Below are 6,018 nucleotides of genomic sequence, written 5' to 3'. Positions count from 1 at the left end.
GGCTATTAAAATAAAAATAACATGGATGGTGCAGAAAGGTCATTAGAGATTGAGTGTTTCTTGTCACCTCTGGTGTAAGAGCTGGAGCAGGCACGAAGGGACCCAAGTGGGGTGATGGCAGATCCTAGTAAACAACAGGAGATGGTTCTTTATTGTCACAAAATTACCTGTGTTGGAGCCCTGGTGTTGGAGGTTGTGGATACCAGAAGCTGAAACCAATTTAAAAACCAGTTAGCCAAAAATCCATTCCAAGCTGGTAAGCCTGAAGAGACAAATACTGTTTTAGGAAGAGAAAATCTGTAACCTGGGTAGTGAATTGACCAGCAGCAGCTCAGTGTTGTACCCACTGAAGGGTTCTTGTTGAGGTGCAGCAATAAAGTGATCATCCCTCTGCTATTTATATTTGGAACTTTTATTTTCTTTTTCCAGTGGGAATGGGACTGACACTAGAAAACCAGTTTCATATTGGAAGTTAAGATCCATTACACGGTTGTCTTTAAATCACTGCATTTGTTTTTGGTGTAAGTCAGGCAGGTGGCACAAATCCTGTATCCCATCATGTCTTCTCTCCCCACAGTCCCCCATCAAATTAAAACAGCTTATCAAGGTAGTGAGAATGTTGGGGTGTCTCTGAGGCTGTAATGTACAGTTTTTTAATAACTTCTCTAACATAGGTATTTTGAGTGAATGATTCACAGAGCTTCAACTGTGTGAAATACTGAGGTGTCAAGTTTCAATTGGAAAAGTTAGATTTCCATAATGATGTGTTTTAGAAATATTTTGTGTAGGCATTGTTGGTAAATGAAAATGATTTTTTTGGGACTTTAGGAGATAAGAAAAGTTGTGAATATTGTAACTATTTCAGATGCATTTTTTAGAGTCAAAAAAGTGGGGCTTCCTAGTAATGCTATAAATTTAAAGCTGTCCTACAGCAAGATAGTACAATGCAAATATGACTTAATAAGATCACAAACTGAATTTCAGCAAAACAACCAAGATTTACATTAAATTAGGATTTTTAAAACCGATTTAGTTTGTTTTACTGAGCATTTGCTTAATAACATTTCGCCTTCTTGCAATCTTTTTAAAGACAATAATTCGTCTGTGAAACGCAGGCACATCCTCAGCAGAGAAATTGAAAGCAACAGCTCACTTTCTGGAACCACACATAGAGTGATAGAAAGAAATATTTCGGCTCTGTGAAATTTAATAAATCATCCCATTTCCTAATTTGATCATATTAGATGCTGATGTGGAAGAAGCATTTCAAATACCATCTCCTCATTAATATACATCAGTCTGGGGAATAGAATGGAATACTTATGCAGAGATGTCACAGTTACTGTTTCTTAGTTTACTAAGTGGAACAGGTTGATGTGATACTGGGTGCTATTTGTCAATGTCTTGCTAAAATGGTTTGGGTCGAGTTATGGAGTCCAGAAAGACGGCGGCTGATAAATCAAAAGTGGATTGAGTGGACAGGAGGCAGTGATTGATACTGTGACAGGATATGAGGAAAGGAATCTTGATACCAGCATGCATGATATTGAATATGAGAAGGAAAATGGCCCTGGAGTATGGATATTATTCAAGGAAATGAGAATAATAATATCATCTTGAAATTATTGCTAGGTGAAGATTAGGATAGTTCTTATTAGAATATTATGCTTCTCTGGCATGGAGCAACTCAGATTTCATATAATTCCTGTGTGGAGAGAGCCTGGTTAATATTTTTAGAGTTTTTGCTGCCATTGTTCTGCAAGTTAATTGGATATGAAAATACTTCCTTTACATCAGAACTTGTCATGGCAATCTTTTAATTCATGGAGCTTTAAATAGAAGTGACTGAAATATGTTAACCTTGCATTTGTACAATGCAGTGATTACAGAGTGTTTCACTGTAGTTGCCATTAAATATGCAAGTGTGTGGTTATTGTCTGCCAAGTGTTTTTGGCTTCCTATGTTAAGCTGAAAACTGCTGCCTTGAAATATCTTTAACACAGTTCAACTTGGATTGACAAAACAACAGCTAATGCATCTGTATGTATTTAAGAAGAGAAAATGTTGTGTAAAGTCATCCTGATGGTAGAACTGGTGCCTCTGGACTGTCAGTGAAGGAAGAGTGTGATCAGCGTTAGGCTTTTTTTCCTGGTGTGTATGAGGCTACATGATTATGTCTTAATTCTTTACGATCATCCCAATCTAATTGATTTAATATTGAAATACGTTGCAGATTAGACTGAATTGTTTGTGGAAGAACAAGGGGAGGCAGAGGGGAGATTAAACAAAAAAGAGGAGAATGGAATGGCTCAAGAAGTGGGTAAAGATCATCACACAGATAGAAATAAGGTGAATTACAGTGGTGTGGGCTTAGGCTGGTTTTTAAGAGTGGTGTGAAGAAAGCATGAACATAGGTGATACCAGCTGTTCTGGGGGAAATAAAGGGGCTTAGGGAGGAGAGTGAAGGTTGCTGAATCCACCATCCCACAGACATGAGACATGGAGTTTTGTTGTCTGGTGGGCAGAAGATAGAAGGAGGGATGGGAGAAGGTACAGACATGGCTCTGTGTGTGTCTGCTGGGAGAAACTAGAAATGACAAGACAGCTGTGAAGAACAAGGCTGAGCACACATTGCCAGACAGTGGTGAAAGCTGTCTTAATCTATACAAATGCTTTGGAAATACCTCCTTTGGAAATGGATCCAAGAATTTTCCAAAGAGAAGCAGATAAAAGTCCTATAAGAAATCAAGCAATGCTGTTTAATCAGAGTATTTATTTTGAAATTTTTCCTTTTTTTTTTTTTTTTTTTTTTTCCCTGGCAGTAGCTACTGGATTTCTTGATTGGTTTTTTTTCTTTTAAGTTTTGATCTGCTTCCTAGGATTTTTATTTCTGTCCTTTCTCACATTATCACACTCACATACATCTCGCTGTGCAGACCCACAAAATTATGTAAGGAATCAGTGTCAATGGTACATGTTTGTCTCTTCCTGGTGGGGAAGGAGAAGCTGGGAGTCCTTGGTTCACTAGAAAGTATATTTAATGAAGATATTGCAGTATTTCTTTCATTAAACCTCAAGTAAGGGCTTGGGGCAAGGAAGAGCTAGTGAAATGCAGATTACTGAGTTTGCTTATGTGATTGTCAGTTTTCCTGTGACTGGCAATGTCAGATCACATGTCTTTTCCCCCCCAAAAAAACCCCAAGCCTGCAGTTTTTATTTAGGATCTTGCTGCATTATAGGCTGTATCACCAGCAGTCTCTAAAATTATTTTTAAGCTATAATAACATAATTTTTTCAAAAAACTAACAGTTTGTCTAGAGGACTGCAGTGGTAGAAATGCAGAGGTGAGGCAGCAGCAGATGTCCTAGAGCCATAACCCACCAATGAGCATGTTACCGAGATCTAATTGACCACTTTGGGAAATTAAACTTCATAAGGCAATGCCAAGGGCTCTGAAGTTATCAATAAGGCCAGATCGCTGCTAGTTACAGTTGCTTTGATGCCTTTCATTGGTATATATAAAAAAAAGCCTTAAAGATATGAATGCATAAAAGCTGTTCATTTAGAGCTAAGTACTGAGTCTAATTACATGTAAACTTCTTGTTTCTAAAGCAGTCAAGGTGTTACGTACACCCACTGTCTCTTTTAAGTATAGCTTATTCAAAACCCTTTTATTTCTCCCTTTCCCAAAGGGTGTGTTTGCAGGTTGGTGTGGGTTTTTTTGGGGGGGTGGATTTTCTTATGCTTCAGTTTTCTGTTTGGGAAAAGGTACTCAAGATGATGAGAAAAATACAATTCCACTTAGTGCAGAATTAGCTTTTTGATTTTGATGTGTCTAGATTCTAAACAAATACGTGCTTTTACTTTTTTTTTTAATAATCTTTTTCTCTGCTACTAAGGCTCTGACCATGAAATAGAATCCCTGTTTTAATTTTTGTTTTGCTGCAGAGATCATGTTTCTAGAGGCAGCTCTGCAAACCAACGCAGAGCAGATGTCTTTAAGATGCATTGGTAATACAAGACCATCATTGTTTGCTCTGTGAGTTGCTGCTGTTTCCAGTTTTAGTTTCTAGAATGTGATTATCAAAATGTGAAACATAAAATAGTAGAATTTAGTAGTAACATTTAACTGCTTGCTTTGTTCCCATCTTTCTTTCTAATCCTAATCCTGTATGACAGTAGCAGTATCTAGTTGAAAAAGATGCCAGGGAAAAATGTATTTTTGGAAGTGTTCTGCTGGATCTCTTCTATGGGACTCAGCAGATGTAAAAATACCAAACCCTAGCAAGAGTAGTAGTTACCCTGCAACAATAGAATAGAAGTGGCTGTCAACCCCATATATTTCAAAAATTCAACCTGAATTTTGTTCAACTCAGCCTACATCTTGAACATTCCCCAGTCAGGCTTGCTGAGGTTGGCTGTGCCACAGTTAACGTTACACCTACAACCCTACTTCAGCTTCCCTGTTCACCAGAGTTTTAGTGATTGATTACTTTTCACAGATTCCTTGCCATGTTTGCTTTGCCTGTGAATGGACTGGTCACCACAGTCCTTCTCAGTTATCTTTGTATATTATCCTGGTGTTATTTTATTCAAGTTACACGAGGGACAGTTCTAACAAGACTTGTTCTTACAACCACCTACCCTGGATCAGGGGTCAGCAATGTTTGAAGTGTGCTGTGCCTGATGCTTTGCTGCTCTCAAACTACAGGTTAAATGTGTTACTAGAGCTATATCAGGTCACAGGAGAAATTAATTACCAGAGAGATCAGCTGTTCATCAGGAATGTCTTGCCTCTGTGGCTGGAAGCTGGTCTGGAACTCCATGGGAGTCAGGACCTGGGGACCACTGCCTTGGTTATTTGATTCTTTGCTCCTGGCTTTGCTGGATGGATTCACAATCCATCTTTGTGGTAGAGATGGTGATTGCTGACTCTTACTTTAGAGGATTTTTTGTTGTTTTGTTTTTAGAGATGACCACTGTTCTGTAGAAATCCATTATGCCCTGGAATTCTTTGGTCACTGCTTCTGTCCATGATTCCAGCTGAAGCCAGTGCTCACTAGCAGGGCATTGCTGCCTCAGTGGGACAGCAGCTGCTGCATTCAATATTTTTGGTACCTTTCTACAAATTTTAGGCCATATAAATGAATTGTACTTCAAGATCCAGCTGCCAGTTTTTGTTGATATTATATTGAATATATAGCGAGGATAATGCTGTATCTGGTCCTAGTAGAGGTTTATTGGTATAAAACTTTGGCCCTCTCAGAGTTGATGGCCCAGTTGCACTTCAGCAATGCCAGATCTTAATGAGGTGTGATGTTATAGGAAGAGAAGATTGCCAAAACACTTATAATTTCAGGCATGTGTGAAGCCTTTATCTTTTTACTGTGAAAACAGTGTCCAAGTAACAAACTGAGCTATGAACTCTATGATAAATACAAGATCATATAAGGAAAAACTGTGAAACCTTCTCTTTGCTTTTGCATAGTGTAACTGGAGAGATGTCTTTAAATGCACTGTGTATTTTGAAAAAGTTAGCTTCCTATCTGTTCCCAGACTTTAAAATCTATACCTTAACTGTAACTTGAATATTTTGGATGTACTTCTGTAGAATTTTTAATTTTGAATCTTGAAGTTTTCTGCCAATTCATATGTGCATTCCTCCAAAATGTGGTGAAACATACTCTTCCAATATGGAAGATCCATATTGGATCCATAAATACAATTGCAAAGTATTCCTCAGTTGCAGTTTCCATAGCATCATACCAACTCCTAGTAAGGCACACTGAAAAACTGTCATTGATTTAAAGGGTTATATTGTGCTTAGCTCAAATAACTGATTTAGATTTTTTTTGTAGTTCTGTACTTCTGATTTTCATCCTAGAAATGAAGCTAAGGGCAGTAGTATTTTTCTAAAATTGTACATATGCTGTTTATATATCTTTTTCTTCAATAGTTCTTGCTTCTTTTAGATGGAAACATGCAGGGGTAAGCTAAATTGTAATAGAATTTAAATTA

Source organism: Chaetura pelagica, unplaced genomic scaffold (genome assembly GCF_000747805.2).
Source record: "Chaetura pelagica isolate M959 unplaced genomic scaffold, ChaPel_1.0 scaffold394, whole genome shotgun sequence".
Classification (NCBI taxonomy): domain Eukaryota; kingdom Metazoa; phylum Chordata; class Aves; order Apodiformes; family Apodidae; genus Chaetura; species Chaetura pelagica.
This window is presented reverse-complemented; position numbering follows the sequence as displayed.